At 41.3% G+C, this 17,707-nt stretch overlaps 1 pseudogene; it reads right to left on the reverse strand.

Moving 5' to 3' along the window:
• Window positions 1–482: 482 nt before the first annotated feature.
• LOC130016105 (uncharacterized) lies at window positions 483–581 on the reverse strand (annotated as a pseudogene).
• Between the last annotated feature and the right edge of the window lie 17,126 nt (window positions 582–17,707).

Below are 17,707 nucleotides of genomic sequence, written 5' to 3' on the forward strand. Positions count from 1 at the left end.
TGTTGCTCTCAATGTTTTTCTTTAAGTCTATTAGAAGTTATTTTTAAGTATTTTGCTGGTCTGTCATTAGGATCACCTACAGTGAGGAGGGTGAGTTCTTTCTGATGTACAGATCCCATGATCATGAAGAAATGACCTTCACTGTCTCTTATAACCTATAGCCTGAAGTCCATATGGTCTGATACTAGTATATCCACTCCAGCTTTGTGGACGTGTTCGTTTCTTTCTTGAAGAATTGTTTTCCAGCCTTTGACTTTGAGCCCATGGTTGCTTTGATTGTTCATAAGTGTTTCTTCAGGCAGCAGAATGTTGGGTTCAGTTTTATAATTCATCTTCCCATTCTGTGCCTCTGAATTGGCACATTTAGTCCATTGACATTGAGGAGATTGTTGTGATGGGGATTTGTGCTATCTTTATGTAGAATTTTTGTACTTGTGTGGATTGTCTTAGCTTAAAGTCGCCCTGTTAATTATTCTTGCAACAAAAACATGGATCACTTTACAAGTTTGCATGTCATATCTGTGCAAGGACCATGCTAATCTCTGTATCGTTTCAATTTTAGTATATATGTTACCAAACATAGTATGAGTTAATTTTTCCATATTTTTCTCTTCTTATTACTTTGAGTGTTGTCCTTACTCAATCCTATGGCAAACAGTGATTCCAAATCAAGGAATATATTTCAAAGCAGCTTGAATAGATAGATTTAGAACTTTAATGTCCTAGAAAGAAAAGTATGGTTTTTACCATATTATCTTTTACCATACCCAAGGCATCAGTTTTACAAAATAATTCTTTTGGAAGATGGTATATGAGTCTTGTTTAATGCCCTTCCCTGAAACCTTCATTAAGACCATTAAACTAGAGCCTTTTGCTGTTCTCACCTCAGTCCCGTGTACATCTCCAGGAAAAGGTGGATGGTGTTGTCTGCAATTCGACCACCTTGAATGTAAGTAGGATTTTTCTCCTGAAGGAAGAGGTGAGGAGAATATTGATGATTTCATTCCACCTTATTACAGTACAACTTGAATGGAAGGTGAGACTCATGAGGCTCCTGTAAAGGACAGAAAAAGGGGTCTCAGTGAAGTTTAATGGCCAACACACATTAACAACACAGATGACTCAAAGTAGCCTGTGTGCATCTTTGTGTATAGTGAGTTTCATATCTACTGAGAGTGATTCTCAGTCATGACACACAGGCAAAACAGCCCTGTATTTAAAAATCTAGTTCTCTAAGCAGAGTGGGGTCTCTGAGGTGATTGAAAAGGGTATAGTAATTTATTACTAAGCACATAAGTATTTTTCGATCTAAAATTAATTCCAAATATGTCTAAAACGACAGTCTCCTGACCCCGCACCTGGCTTTCCTCACCTGGGCCCCTTGGAGGGGGAGGGGTGAATTTCCCTCACTGCCCTGAGTAGAGCCCCGACAGCTGAAGACCTCTGCAACCAGCCATAGGTATGCTTAAGACCACTCTGCCCAAGCTTGAAGGAGACTCATGCATGAAGGAAGTGGAAGCAGAACCTGTGTAAACACACAAAAAATAAAAGGCTGGCGGTCAGGCCATTTCCCCACTCCATGGAGGTCGATGGCGATGGTCAGTAGATGGAAGGAAACGGGAGTCAGGCTGGTTGGTCGTGGAGCAGCAGGTTATTACATGGAAGAGATGTATGTCATAGAGTCCTCAGGAATCCTCAAGCACGTGCGGGCACTGAGATCCAGGATGATCCCCTTATATAGATCATAGAACCTCTAAAAGGGGCATTACAGTGATGTCATCAAAAGGAGTTACAGAAAGAACATTGAGGCAGCAAACCCTATATTGTTTCTTTACATCCACATTGTTTCCTTACATCAGCAGGCCAGTAGTAATACTGGCCTCAGGAAAGAAGATACAAAGCCAAACTGAAACCTTCCACAAGCACTTTCACAAGCTGCAACCACCTTGATTTGCATCCCAAAGACCAGCCTGGCTAGAGCTGGGAATCTACATCCCAAAGATCAGTCCTGGCTAGCACCTGATATCTGCAGATCTAAGACCAGCTAGGTTTCTGAAAGAAAAGGAAAACTGTCTCAGTATACTGAAATCATTTACTGAAGGCAGTTTGAAGGGGAGAAAGCAGTTTCATCCAAGCTAGTCAGGACACACAGGAAAACAGCTTATAGGAGGTCTTTCTCCTCTCCTTGTCCAACCAACATATAAGCATATATAATATGAATCATTTTGTATGGACACAGTAAGAAATACTTTGAACTTGTAGAATTGCTCTCCTAGGGCTATCTCGATCTCAGACTGCAGTGCTCAGGCAAGATATCTTTCCTATTCCTAGAAGCAGGGCCCTAGTGTTGTCGTTACTTTTGGATCATGCCATTATTTGCCTATGATCAACCTCTTAACTTATAGTTAAGAATCGTGGCACCTTGGCCTGGCCCATCGCAATGCCAGGTTAGCACATAACTTACCAGCTTGCCCTGGTTCCATCCAGGCCCACGTTGGGACTCTGCCCTTGGGGTGCTAGGAAGTGAGGGCAACTGAGGCTTAAGTTGAGAGGGCAGAAGCCCAGGAGTGAATAATATTCAAAGCCAATCAATTCCTAACTTACAAAGCATATTAATTAATTGTCTTCCTGTATCTATACAAAAGGACATTGCATTAAGGTAAACTGCTCAAAAGACATAAGGAGAGGAGGAAGGCAATAACTTACAGTACAGCTTCAGTGTCTAAGAAGGATGAGACCTTACAAATTGGTTGGGGCAGAGAGCATAGAAGTGGTTACAGACAGACAAAGTAATGGAAGTTGTAAGGGACAGGCCCAAAATGGACCACCACCAGAATTAATTTAGCTTAGCTTAATAGGAACCTGCATTGCAAAATAACTTGTTTTTCAAGGAACAGGTCTAGATAAGCTTTTTCAGATCTGCTTTATAGGGCAAACGGGCCCAGAGAGCGGGTTTTGAAAAGGCCTTAAAAAAAAATTCTGGGGAATATTCCATCTGTTCTTTGGGGGGACAGTGTCCCCTTCTGGACCGCGGCAGGGAAGTAGCTAACCCTGACTGTGAGGACTTGGGGGACATAGGGTTTCCTTGGGTCCTCGTCTGTTCTGGAGGCCTCATCTGTTCTGGACCGCGGCAGGGAAGTGGCCAACCCTGACTGGGAGGACTTGGGGGGACATAGGGTTTCCTCTAGCCCTCATCTGTTCTGGAGGTCTCATCTGTTCTGGAAAATCCGGCGCCGGGAGAAGACCTGGAAGAACTAAACCCTCTGGAGGTGAAAATCACGTGCACGCCCTTTGGGCATATTCGGGAGTCCCAGGGTGACTGGTGAGTGTGGTGCGCACCGGTGTGAGAGAGTGGACCGGTCCGAGCGAGTGCAGGAGTGTGATCTGTGCGTGTGTCCTTAGTGTGTGTATTTGTCTTATTATCCTTCTCTTAGTTCTGTTTATTGAGATTGTTTAATATGGGTCAGAATCAATCGACCCCCAAAGCTTTAATTCTTGATCACTTCTCTGAGATCCACAGGAAAGCTCAGAATCTGGGCTTGATGATCAAGAAAGGTAAGTTTGCCAATTATTGTTCATCAGAATGGCCTTCCTTTGGTGTGGATTGGCCCCCAGGAGGTTCCTTCTCTCCAAACCTTGTGGCTCGGATAAAGGAGGCAATCTGTGGAAGATCTGCTGTGAAGGTATGCTCCCTTGGAAATCTCTAGGGGGACTGGGGGAGGAATGTGATAACCTCTGTGTGAATGTGTGTGTGTCTGAGCACCCTGATAGGTCCTCCTGTCGGGCGTGATTTTGTAGCTCCACGACCTGGCACTCTTAAAGTCCCTCTAAAGTCACGGAGCTCGAGTGGGCTGCCTGAGATTCCATGCAGAACATAAGGTCAATGGTGGCACTGGCATAGTTGCCAGTCGCAAGTCACAATGCTGAACCACTAAGGCTAAGTTCTGCTCCGGCCAGGCAAGCATCTGAATGGTCTCTGCAAAGAGGCACCCCTCCTTTGTCTGTCTCGTGTCACCGTCCACTATGGGAGGAATGGGAGGAGAGCCCACTAGTGAGAAGATCCTGGGAAACTAAGGCAGATCAATTTCTAGGTAGAAATCCCTTTCCCCAAGCATTCTAACCAGCAGAATCAGCTAGAGGTCAATTCAAATGCTAATGGAGGCAGTCAGCAGGTTTAGCCCTAGGCAAAGTGAAGCAGAGAAAAGAAAAAAAAGAGGTAAAAAGACAGGCAAGAAGTTTGTGGAAGAAAGCTTCAGCAGGGAACATTGGAATATGTGGCAAGCTAAGAAAGGCAGAACTTTTTCTCTTCTCCCCTTAATAGGCTTCTTGGAAACCCATGGCACTCTAGGTATGGCTCCACATGTGCAAGCTATGGTTGTGTGGACGCTCGGGAGGCAGGACCCAGGGATTCCTAGGGTGACTCAGAAATCTCTAAAGGAGACATCCTTTAAAGAGAGATTTTTCTGATGGGCTGGCATGCAGTTGTGGTCGTGTCCGTGCTCTCTCTAGAACCACAACACTAGAAACTATTAGGAGGAGAGCTTGCTAAGGAATTATCCTACCCTAGATTTTTCTTTTCCCTCCCTTTCATAGGTTATTGCTGACACTTAGGAGATATGGGAAATTCTACATCAGTACCTAAATATTCTCCTTTGGGTTGCTTGTTAAAACACCGGAAGAGCTTCCAAGTAGATGGTTTAGATAAGGAGTATCTTGTTGACCTCTGTAACACCACATGGCCTGAGTGTAAGTTAGAATATTGGGAAGGATATACAGTGAATGGCAGTTTGCATTACCAGATCATTCTGCAGTCAGATCTTTGTAGGTAACAAAAGAAATAGGATTATCAAAGCAGAGGAGGCAGGAAAATGCAAGATCATGATACTAGCTCCCTGCCTCAGAACTAGCCTTGGCCAAAATATGGTAACATCTTTGTCATAGTTTATTTTGCCGGCTTATATCAACAAAAGCGCTTTCTTGACCCATTTTTAACAAGCGGGAGACTGGCTAGTCAGGCTGGGAAATGGGGAGCAGAGTTCCCAATCAGCAATAAGGTTTCTTCGCCCTGGGGACAGTCCCTTCCTTTCTCAGTCCATCAGTTTCTCCCTGCCATTTTTTGAAGGGTCAGATTGATCGATCAACTACAGATGTGTGCACATGTATGTGTGGTGTTTTAGTCAGTTCATTGTCTTGTCTGTCTGTCTGTCTGTCTGTGTCTGTCTATCTGTCTCTCTATGTGGAACACTCGAGTGTTGGGACCAGGCTGAAATCAGCAGTAGAAATTCTTGAGAAGTTAGTGATATGCAACCCAGTGACTTAAAAAATGCAGTTGTTTTTGGAACCTGTCAGACAAGGGTTAAAAGAAGAATCCTTATCAGAAGGTTAAGCCAACAGAGAGAGTAGAATTCTCAATCTAAATTTCTTGGTAGGAGAACATTAATGATTATGTGATTAACAGTTGAAATCCTTTTGAACTTAAGAATCTTGTACTATCTAGAAGAGCTATGGAACTAGAGCCTGAAACTTAAGTGAAATAAGAGTTCAGAGAAAGCAAGACCTTATCTTATAAGCCTCAGCTAACTTTAATAAAAAATTAGGCCGCTTTTACAAACTACAGAGGTACAGAAGCCATTAAAATTAAGTTTCCTTGTTTTCCTAAACCGTGGCAATTTATAGGATAACAACTGGACTTGTCCATTCCTCCTTGACAGAAGGAGCTAAGGTTTATCATGTTACACCCATCACAGTGCTCCTGAGTCACTTCCATTCCTTTGTTTTTCTGTAACCACTTCTCTATGCTCTCCTCCCCAACCAGATAATCAGCTTTCACCCTAGTCAGAATCTGTTATTTTGTAAGATCAGATCCTTCCAGGACACTGAACTTGTATTGTAAATTGTGAGTCGATCTGTTAAGTAAGAATCTGTCCTAGAAGAATGTCCTGACTAGTTTGGGTGAGGTTAAACATTTTTCCCTTTCAAACTGCCTTCAGTAAATAATTTCAGTATACTGCAAGAGGCAGCTTCCCTTATCTCACAGAGCAGATCTCAGGTTCTAGCCAGGCCTGATCTTTGGGATGTAGATTCCCAGGTCTAGCCAGGCTAGTCTTTGTTACTGGCCTGCAGATGTAAAGAAGCAATGTATGTTTTGCTGCCTCAATGTTCTTTCTCCTTTTTGCCCCTTTAGAAGTACCATGAGATTTTGGGGCTCTCTACTAGGTCTGAGAGAACAGGGGAAAACATGCTTAAGAGAACCTGAGTTCCTTTTATGGGATATAATGAGACTGTAAGAATGGGCAGCTAGGAGAGGCAGGAGAGATACGGGAGTGAATGGAGAGAGGATTGGAATAAACTGCAACTAAGATCAAGCAGCCTGGCCATAAGATTTCCTTCCTTTTCTTGCCCATCTCCACCTACCTCCCTGGAGTAGGGGAAACTACCGAACGCGGGCGGTGGGAAAGATAGATTGTTGCCATCCTTTTTGTGCTCACACAGCAATTCAAATATTTTCTTATGCTGATATCAAAGTTTGGTAAAAAAAAAAAATCCAAAGGGCTTTTTCTGTGTCTGAAAGCATGTTTGTATTTTTGTGGAATTGTTAAAAATGTCTGGTATAGAGAGCTCATGATTTTAAATAATTAAGGTACAAGAACTATTGAAATTAAGCCAAAGAAAGTTTTATCATGTTTTATAAAAATTGATTGTTTATAGGTCTTATGCTGTTATGTTAATGTACATATTTGTATCTGCATTGGATTAGAATATTTGACCTAGAAGGAGTTAAAATAACTATGACACATGAAAACAGGGTCAAAAAGTAATGGTTTAGTTTAAACTTGAGTTTCTAGAGTTATAAAATTGATTGCAAAGTTTGTCCTACCAGTGCTCTCTATGATCTCTGAGATTCTTGGTAACTAAAATTTCTAGAACTACTAAGAGTTATAAAATGGGTTCACTTCAGATGTCAGCCTTCTGTAATAGTTTCTGAGAATGGAGAATTGCATGGAAAATGTGGGAAATTTTACTAACTATGTTTTTAATCAGCCTGTCTATTGCTTAAAAGTGCATGCTATTATTTTGATAATTTTATTTCATGCCAAGCTTTGTCTCCAGATATCAACCTAGTCCTGACCTGAGAAATTTGTACCTAAGTGTGAAATGCTTTCTGTTTCATGATAATCTATGAGTGTTTTAATCTTTTTGTATTTGTGTTTTCCTGTAAATCAGAATTTTAAGATGTCTCCTGGTTAATTTCTAATGTAAAATGATCTTTTGCCCAGTGGACATACCTTGTAAGAGCTTTAATTGTGAGCATTTTAAAGGCTTTTTGAATATCTATAGAACTGATCTAATGCTTCTGAAATAGCAATGCAGAGTACAGCTTTGTCATGTTAAGTGAGATGGTTGGTAACTTGTGTCTAAATTTGGGAGATCACATTGTACATTGTACTACTATAGATGTATGTCATAAGTCAGAAAGATAACGGATGGAGATATTGTCAGTGGGAAAAAAGAAAGGGATCCTGTTAAAGTGAAAATGGTTTTGAAATGAGATGAAGGAAAGTTACAGGACAGAATGAATGTTAAGGAATGTGCAGAGGGTTTGAGGTTGTGTTTTAAGAAAAGGAACTGATCAAATTGTATTGTTATAAGAAACTTTAAATTACACCTGCAGAATTGTTCTGGTGCCTGTTTGGTAAACTCTTATTGAAAAGATATTGGACAGATTGTCCAGACTCCTGGTACAGTGCTCTTAGAAAATGGGAAGTCAAGGTTTAAATGGTTAGTCAAGGTTTAAAAATGCTGCTAAATTGTACCCTTTATCGCTACAGATTTAAGCTTATTTTGACTAGGACCCACAGCAAATGGGTGTATTACACCTCACTGTGAGTAAGGTGAAAAGCTTGCTTTTCTCTTCTTTTGTACCTTCAGATGTTTTTGATGCTTTATGGCACTACGTTGGTTTGCATAAATACAGATAAGTCTTTCCTCTCTGTAATAGGGTCTATCCCTCATGCAGACAGGAAAAACCAGCCATGGGACCCCAAAGCCCTCTTTCAGGGAAACAGTCAGGGGATCTGTCTAAATGACAGGAGTAGGGATTTAACGGGTACTGTTTCAAGTACCCTACAAACCTCAGGGAGACCCTAGAGGCAGGCCGGCTCGAGGAAAGAAGTGGAAATCATCACTGCTATGGAGAATGAGGAATCTAGGACTCTGCAATGACTAACTCAGTCTGGGCCTACTCTCAGCGGCAAGGAAAAACCTGGAAATCAGGATTTCTCCCAGCCCTGAAGAGGGGATGGGATGGATTCCTTTCTGCCAGGACATCTCTGTGGAAAACGAGGACCAAAGCCACATCTAGCTCAACCTGAAGGTTCGAGGCCATACATCCAGTTCATCGCAGGACATCTTCTGGCCAGGCCTGGGTAGCTCTGATGTGCCAGATAAGATTAATGCCACTTTTGGTGTGTCTCCTGTCTTTAGCCGATCCCCAGGACTTCTCAGTAAATAATGGGGTATCCCAAATGGAGAGTTCTCTAATCTTACTGTGTTTATGCAAAGGAACAAGCCAGATTTGTTAAGCTATCTTGCAAAGTTTTAAAATGAAGGTGGAGAGAAAACCATGTTTCAGTAACATGCTTTTTGTAAGAATCAGATTCTAATTCTACAGAGGTGATTGAATAAATGTATCCTAATCTTGATCAAAAAGTTACCCCCTTTGGGGAAATTTAGATAAAACTTGGTTTACTCTCTGTAGGAAAACAGCCTATTCTATAAAGGAATTCAATGTTATACATGCTGTCACTTGTCTGATCAGAGCATTGGAAGCCAGAGCCTTACTAGGGCGAAGCTCATCTCAAAGTGCAGAATTGCTTTCCCCCAGTTTGTGAATTGGCCAAAGTGTCAAGAAAGGGCATCTAAAATGGTTAAATTAGAATGGATTAATATCTAGTTCTAAAATACTGTGAATTTTCTTTCTATACTTTCTGTATTGCATCTCATTTTCTGTGAACAGTCATGTGGAGAGAACAAGGATGTTAACAGCTCTTTATTTTTGTTGCATCATGGGATTAACACCAGAGAATGTTTCCTCTAAGCCAAAATGCTCTGCAGAAGAGGAACGATGGACATTGGAGGTTTCCAAAAGGAAGATGATGGATGATTTACCAACAAGGAAAGTTTCTAACTCCTGGACCAATGCAGTGGAATATTATTAAAGGGACTCAGTAGCAAGTAAGGTAGAAGTAACTCAGAACTGTGCTTTCTGTGCCATTAATGAACCTAGTGGAAATCTTGATTCTCCTCTCCTAACACCTGTTCAGCATCAAGGAACTTAGAGGAGGACTGCAGCTTGACTTTATGCAAATGATCAAATGCTCATATGTTCAAGGTATAAATATCTGTTGGTTCTTATTGATAGCTTCAGTGTATGGGCAGAAGCTTTTCCAGTCTGCACTGAGAAAGCCAGAGAATGGCTTGGTGTTTCTGTGTCCAGTAGAAAAATCTGGACACAGGAAGTCATTTTTCTATCAGCCAAACCTGTGGGTAGAGAACTCTGTCCTTACTGGGTCAGAAAGGAACTTCTACTCCTCCAGGGTCTAACCATTTCAAAGTGATATCCCTCAGTCTAATCGAACTGATCTTTTCTTTCAGATAACTTCAGGAACCCAACCAATTCATTGCTGAGGGCCACTAAAAAGCTGAGGTAGCATGAGATTTCACCCCTTGTGTAGGCAGGGCCAGCACCCCATTGTCAGCATGAAGCAGCTCCAGAAGATGGACCTTCTGCCATTCTCCTTTAAAGATTCAAGGTGGTGGAATCTCTAGGGGGGGCAATAGGATGTAGGCAGGTAGACAGGGAAGGCCCCCTCCCAAGGCAATGAAGAATGGGGATTTATGTGTGGTGTTGGGAGCAAAATGCTGCTTCTCTATACTGATTACACAGGGGTGGTCTGAGACTCCACGGCCAAGCTAGGGGAGGGCCTTGAGCAGCGCCGAAGAGAAAGGGAGGCCCAGGAAAGCTGGCACAAGTCCTGGTTTAACCAGTCTCCTTGGCTAGCTACCCTCCTGTCAGTGTCAGCGTCCACCTTGGAGAAGATGACCATCAGCTCCCGCTGCTCCAGCATGGCTCAGTGTCCCCCTCAAATGCTTCCGTGTCCATCCCCAGGAACACCTCCTGATGGTAGTCCTGGTTGAAGTGCCCGTCCAGCTCGAGCTTCACCCCGGAGAGGTGGTTGGGGGGCAGGGTCTCATGCTCATCTCTGCTGGCTCGGTCCTGAGCAGAAGAGTGGTTGGCAGGCTGTGCAAAGGTGCACATCAACAGCCCGAGCTCCAGGAGCCAGAGGCAGCAAGCAAGCGGGCTGCCGAGTGGGGCCAGTCTGCAGGTCATGGTCGGCTGGGCCTGGCAGGAGCTGTGCACCCACAGTCCCCCAGCAGAGTGGCCCAAAGCTGCTGTCCAACAACGCCGTCAACACTTCCGAAGAGATGGCTTTGTGGTGACCCAGACGCCCAGCTGGCCCACTCAGGCCGCCACCATCCTGCTTCCACGCAGACTGGTTGTCATCCCGGTGCTCGTGGTGACTGTTGATCCCTGGGTCCTCAACTGCTTTGTGAACTTTGTTAGGCACCAAAATAACACTGTCCAGCTACTGGTACTAAAACAACAGTATCAGATTTTACAGCCTGCTGAGGAAGATTCCTCAGTATGAAGTGGAGAAAGGGAGGAATGTAAGGGTCAGGCCCAAAATGGACCACCACCAGAATTAATTTAGCTTAGCTTAATAGGAACCTGCATTGCAAAATAACTTGTTTTTCAAGGAACAGGTCTAGATAAGCTTTTTCAGATCTGCTTTATAGGAGCCTGCACTGCAAAATAACTGGTTTTTCTGCCCCTGACCAAGGAATTCAGATACAGGTACTCGAAGGGTGGGGGTCAGACCAGATAACCGGATGTCTCTCATAAGACCCATGTTGCAAGACCCAGGACTGCCTTAAAAACCTGTCAGTTCCTAAGCACCGACGCAAAATGCTGATCTTTAAACTATAGGCTAAGAAGTGATGTACCATTAATTGGATCGGTTAGGAAAGCATATGTTGTTACAAATCTATTGGCTATGAAATGTGCGGGCTTTGCTGTAACGGCCAGTGAAGGCCTATATAAGATCGACTTTGAAGAGGTTCGGGGTCTTGCCTCACCTAACTGACCTGCGTGTCTGTGTAGGCGGCTTGACCCTGGCTAGCCAGTCTTACAATAAACCTTGCTTGCTGTTTGCAGTCTCTGGAGTCTCTTTGTCGTTAAAGGGAGATCACGATCTGCGCCCTAACAGAAGTGACTCGGGAGCACTGTGATGGGTGGAATTGGATAAACCTAAGCCCCGTGTACTTCAACAGAACCCAGGTGTGCGGGACAGGGGGATGTGATCTCCAAGGCTGCTCAGATCAAGACTGGGCCCCCTCCATCCAGATCCCCCATCTTCTAGTAGCTAAGTGTTACAACCAGAACAGCCCCTGGAGCCATGTAATCCCATCAATGGCCAAGATCCAGAGACTGGATATTCTTGGTAAGATAACAACTCTTATTGTCCAGTTCTCACTCTCAGAGAACCTGGTAGGCTTCTGCTAGTATCTTGCCTACATGGCAGAGTCTGTCCTTCTGGTCACTGTTTCTTTTGAAGTACAGAAGCTACTTAATTTAAGATAGTCCCCTTTGTTTATCTCTGTTTCCAGTTGCTTTGCAAGTGGAGTGTTATCTTTGAAGATACCTTTAACTTCAATGTCCTGGAGGGATTTGCCTACCTTGTCTTCAATGTACCTGAGGGATTCTGGTCTGATTTTGAGGTCTTTGACCCATTTTTATCTGACTTTTGTGCATGGTGTTAGGTAGAGGTCTGAGCCATTTTTTTTTTTTTGCATGTAGCTGTCCAGTTTTTTTTTTTTGCACCGTTTGTTAAAGAGGACTCTCTTGCTCCACTTCACATTTCTTGCTCCCTTATCAAAGATTAGATGATTATATATTTGTGGTTGTGTGTCAGTATATTCAATCCATTTCCAATGGTCTGCGGCTCTGCCTTTGTTCCAGTACCATGCTGTTCTCATTATTATCACTTCATAGTAGAGTTTGAGGTTGGGGAAGGTGAGGCATCCATCGTTTTTTCCCCAAGAATTGCTTTAGCTATTAGTGGGTGTTTGTTGTTCCATTAGAATTTCAGGAGTGCTTGATCAAGTTCTTTGAAGAATGTCATGGGTATCTTTATAGGGATCACATTGAATTTGTACAATGCTTTGGGGAGTATTGCCATTTTGACAATGTTAATTCTCCCATTCCATAAGCAGGAGATATGTTTCCATTTCCTCGTGTCCTTTGTTATTTCCTGTTGTGTAGGTCCTTTACCTCCTTAGTTAAGCAGATTCCAAGGTTCTTGATTTTTCTGAGGCACGATTGTGAATGGAATTGCTTTTTCATTTCACTTTCTTCTCTCTCATAAGTTGCATATAAAAAAGCCATACACTTTTGGGTATTGGTTTTATAACCTGCAATTTTACTATGAAAGTCTATTGTTTCTAGAAGGTTTTTTGGTAGAGGTTCTAGTATTCTTTAAATAGAGTATGATATCTGCTGTGAATAGTGAGAGCTTATTGCTACCTTTCATACATAAAAACCCTTAATATCTTTTTCTTACCTTATTTCTATTGCAAGTACTTCCAGTACCACCTTGAACAGAAGTGCCAAAATGAACTTTTACGTACTTTCTGTCTGTAAATTTCTATGCTAAGAACAGTGGAGTATACAGTGACATCTTAGTAATTTACAAGTAAATTATGAAGACAGATACTATAAAAATTTCTTTGTATAAATTTCCAAAATGTGTAGCTTTTATTAAATATATTAAGAATAAATCGTATATCTTGATTATACCCTGAAGATTATTTCCTTGTTAGAAGTTACCATTCTAAAATGCAATAAAGTGACACATTTTAAAAATATTCATTATTTGCTCATTAATTCAATGAATCTTTGTTAGTCTGGTGGTGCAATGCCTCCAGGAAGTTAACCTGTACCCTCAGGTGAGTGCATCAACAGTCTGATGGTGTCTTCATGCTTCCTGATAAACTCAAATTGCCACTGTGCCTCTGGCTGGATCCCAACACCTCAGGACTAAGTTTCCCGAGAAATTAAACTCCCTAAAGATATGTGGGAGCCATGTTCACAAACCACACCTGGCTCAGCTATACAAGCTAATGGATTGGTCTTGTTTCAGAGACCCATAAACAAGTCTTGAAAGAGATCAAAAGCCACAGTTAACCTTGGACCTGCAAAAGGATGAACACACTAGGGTAAATCGAGGGAGGCAGGTTAGTTGGGTGCCCACCCAACCAGAACCCAGTGTAGCCACTTGCTCCCACAATCGAAAATCGCCACCATGCCCTCGTCTGGTTTCCAACTTCTCAGGATGGCCCTCACTGAAATATAACAGCTGAAAATTCAGATAGGCGGGTTTTGAGACTGAAATCTCCAGGCTTTCTCTGGGTCACAATGGGCATCCCATCCCCACTGCCCTGTACTTATGGAAGCCTCAGCAGTCATTTCCATACCTCAAAGCTACTCCAGCCTTAGCTTCCTGTAAAAAATACTAAATTCCTTGAACAAACATGATGACCTCTTAGTACATGTACGAGACCCATGATGCACAAAATAAAAAGGAGACAGAGGGAAAGAATCAAAGATCCTGCCATAGAGACAGGCTGGTGGTGGGGGTAGGGTGTTGGGGGATGGCTTTAGGGAACCAGGAACATTGGTGGTGGGAAATGTACACTAGTGGAAGGATGGATGTTGGATCGTTGTATGACTGGAAGCAAATTATGAATAGATTTGTAATGGTCTATCTCACAGATATTCAAAAAAACATTAAAAATATATATCCTTAATTTGTAACTCAGACTACTGATAGAACTTTAAAACCCAGCATAACTATTTTTGTGTTCTCTGTAGGAAAATAATGTTACTCACCTGTGTGCCAATAGCTTGAAGAATGCTAAACCCAAAGATACATCAATGACTGTCTTTGGCATGAATATTGTAATTGCAGCTATGCTATGTTTTAGAATCAGTTCATGGACAAGAAATCAAGAGGAGTAAGTGGCAAAGAGCATCAGTGTTGAATAGATACATAATGTTTGAGGAGCTTGCAAGGGAGACGGAAAGATTTGGCATGAGAAGAGGGAAGAAACAGAAGAGTGAAGTACTAATAAGTATCATGAGAAAAATGCAAGGGTGGACATTTCCTGGCAAGTGTCACACTCTGTTGAGCTTTTGGTCAGGATAAGTATTAGAAAGTATCTTTCCCATTTAGTGGTAAAAAGGTAATTTTGATGGGTACATTTAAAAATTACTTTAAAAATTAGAATCACCAAGAGATACACAGTTACAAAGTTGCTCATTATTGAGTTTCAGTCATATAATGTTCTAGCACCCTTCCTGTATAATGGGGGCATTTTTGAAGGAATATCCCTGGTGGGAAGACTAGGGCATCTGAATCTTAACACATTTCACCAAATATATGATCTCTTCTCACATGATATACCCTTTCTCCCCTGCTTCTTTGATTTATGTTTTCATACAATATTTCCTTGTGAACCTCACCTCAAGTGAGGGTCCCTATTTAAGACAAGTACATGTTTCTGGGGCATTACATATTTTTCGGTTGCAGGGAGAGTCTCTATAGCAATGCTCAGGAGGTGTGGGGTCCCCACAGACAATTCTCAGAAAACGTGGTCATAGTGCTTGGGGTCCTCCTATGCTATACAGCCTTTGATACTCTGGCAATCAGGTGGTGCTGGGAGTCAAATTGAGTGCATGTGAGGCAAGTTCCATAAGCACTACACTATCTCCTGCGGCCCTGGGTATTAGATTGATGTCAGCATTCGAGGTCCTCCCTTTTGTCAGAAAGCAGAAACTTGTGCAGGAGAAAGTGGAAGAGACCTTAGGGTTTAGCTAGGTTGACTGAGTACATGGTGGTACCATTAAGATTGGAACATAAAGTAAAAATAATACAAGAGAAATATCTAACAATAGCAAAGAGGGCTATAGTACTCAAAAAAAAATAGAAACAGGCACATTGGCAATTAGTTTTAAAAAGCATCAAGGTGAGTATATAATATTGTGAGTGAACAAATCTACTCTATGGATTTATCTCATTCTTAAAATGGAAAAGGACAATGTGTTACAGTTACAAATTTACAAATAAGATATATACCATCTATTTCTGCTGTGTTCCTGTGCTTTACGAAGTTTTATTCTAATTTTATATATAATTTAATGATTAAAACAGTATTTGCCAACTTTAAATTTTTATTGGAATTTTTTTAAAAAATGTTTTTAAAACATTTTTTTAAATGTTTTATTAAAATATTATTTAAAGGTAATTTCAAAGATGTCACGCCACTGGCCGAGCAAGTGAAAACAGAGATAGATAAATGGGACTATCTTAAACTAAGAAGCTTCTGCACCTCCAAAGAAACAGTGACCAAAATATAAAGACAGTCTACAGAATGGGAAAGGATATTCACCGAATACACATCTGACAAGGGGTTGATATCAAGGATATACAAAATACTGGTTGAACTCCACAAGAAGAAAACATCCAACCCCATCCAAAAATGGGGCAATGAAATGAACAGAAACTCTCTCAAAGAAATCCGAATGGCAAAAAAGCACAAGAGAAAATGTTCTACATCATTAATCATCAGGGAGATGCAGATCAAAACCACAATGAGATACCATCTCACACCTCAGAGACTGGACCACATTCAAAAGAAAAAAAGCAACCAATGCTGGCGCGGATGTGGCGAGATAGGGACACTCCTTCACAGTTGGTTGGAATGCCGACTAGTTCAGCCCTTTTGGAAAACAGTATGGACGATTCTCAAAAAATTAGAAATTGAGCTCCAATTTGACCCAGCGACACCACTCCTGGGAATATATCCCAGAGAGGTATAAATGTGTAGTCGAAGTGACATCTGCACTTATTTGTTCATTGCAGCACTCTTTACAATAGCCAGAAACTGGAAGAAACCTGAGTGCCCAAGAACAGATGACTGGTTAAAGAAACTTTGGTTCATCTACACAATGGAGTACTATGTAGCTCTTAGAAAAGATGAAGTCATGAAATTTACATACAAGTGGTACAATATGGAAAGTATCATGCTAAGCGAAATGAGTCAGAAAGAGAGGGATAGACATAGAAAGATTGCATTCATCTGGGGGATATAAAGTAACAAAATATGAGATTAATACCCAAGAATAGCTGAGATCAACACCAGGAGGATTACTCCATAGCTTAGAGGCCAGCCAGGTATTCTAGGGGAAAGGGCAGTTCAGGTAGAGAAAGGAGCACCAAATGAAGGGTGTTTGGAGGATCCTCCCAGGAGGGGAGATGCATGTTAACAGTAGACTATGGACTGAACATGTTTGCCACTCAATGCCTCTTTTGCAGACCACAACATCCAAAAGAAGAGAGAGAACTAAAGGGAATGCCCTGCCAAAGAGGCAGGGTGGGGGGGGGGGGAATTATCCATGGTGATGGAAAATGGGTACTGGTGGAGGGATGGGTATTTGATCATTGTATGACCGAAACCCAAGCACAAAGATTCGTAAATCTACAACTGTACATCATGGTGCTTCACTATTAAAAAAATTTTAAAAAGTTATTAAAAAAAGAAACATATGGGGCCAAGAGCTAGTGCAGTGTGTAGAGGGTGTTTACATTGTATGCAGCTAATCTGAGTTAAATCCCCAGAACCCTGAGCCTGCTAGAAGTAATTCTGGATAGAAAATCAGAAGTGAGCCCAGAGCACATCTAGGTGCACTCCCCTCCCCACAAAAAAGGAAGAAAAGAAAAGAAAACATATAACTGATTCTTGAGTAAAATAGAGATTAAGGGTGCTAACTCCTATATAACGTTTGAAAACCCCCAAATTTAATAGCTAGTCTAGTATTGACCAACAAGATGGTTTATTAATAGTATTTACTTACATTGTCTGCTAGTTGTGCTATATGTGGTCTGTAAATCTGTAAATTTGATACATTTAAAAAATTTATAATGGATTTTATAATAGACTTTATAATACATTGTTATTTTGTGTTTAATATGTGACAAATTATATCTCTACTTTGTGGGTTATTTGAGCCATAGTATGTGGTGCTTGGGACTTCTGACTCTATGCTCAATGGTCATTTCTGGTGGTGCCAGCAATTAATTTGGGTTGACTGTTTGCATGGTACGTGCTTTAACCCCTATACTAAGTCTGGGGTCCAATCTAATCAATTATCTGCATATATTTTATACATGCATGGCATAATTTTCTTAGATTTTTGATTATTCTAGGATATACTGATCATCTTTAATTATTCCACATCAATACCAATGTCCAAAAATGTTTCAAAATATAATTATTGAAAAAAAATCATATAGAAGTTCAAATTTGTGTTGTTCGCGAGATAACTATATTAAGAAGAAATAGAACCACAAGAAACATACAAGTAAAATGAAGGTACATTTCTTTGGAGTCTTTAAATTATGTATTTATATTAGTGTATATACAAGTATAATTTTCAAAAAATAAATTTCAGTGACAATAAAATTTTTGAGTTTTTTATAATTGTAATGTTGTACTGCTAAGTCTATATTTATGTGAACATTTATATATA

Source organism: Sorex fumeus, unplaced genomic scaffold, assembly GCF_029834395.1.
Source record: "Sorex fumeus unplaced genomic scaffold, SorFum_2.1 ptg000146l, whole genome shotgun sequence".
In the NCBI taxonomy this organism is placed as follows: domain Eukaryota; kingdom Metazoa; phylum Chordata; class Mammalia; order Eulipotyphla; family Soricidae; genus Sorex; species Sorex fumeus.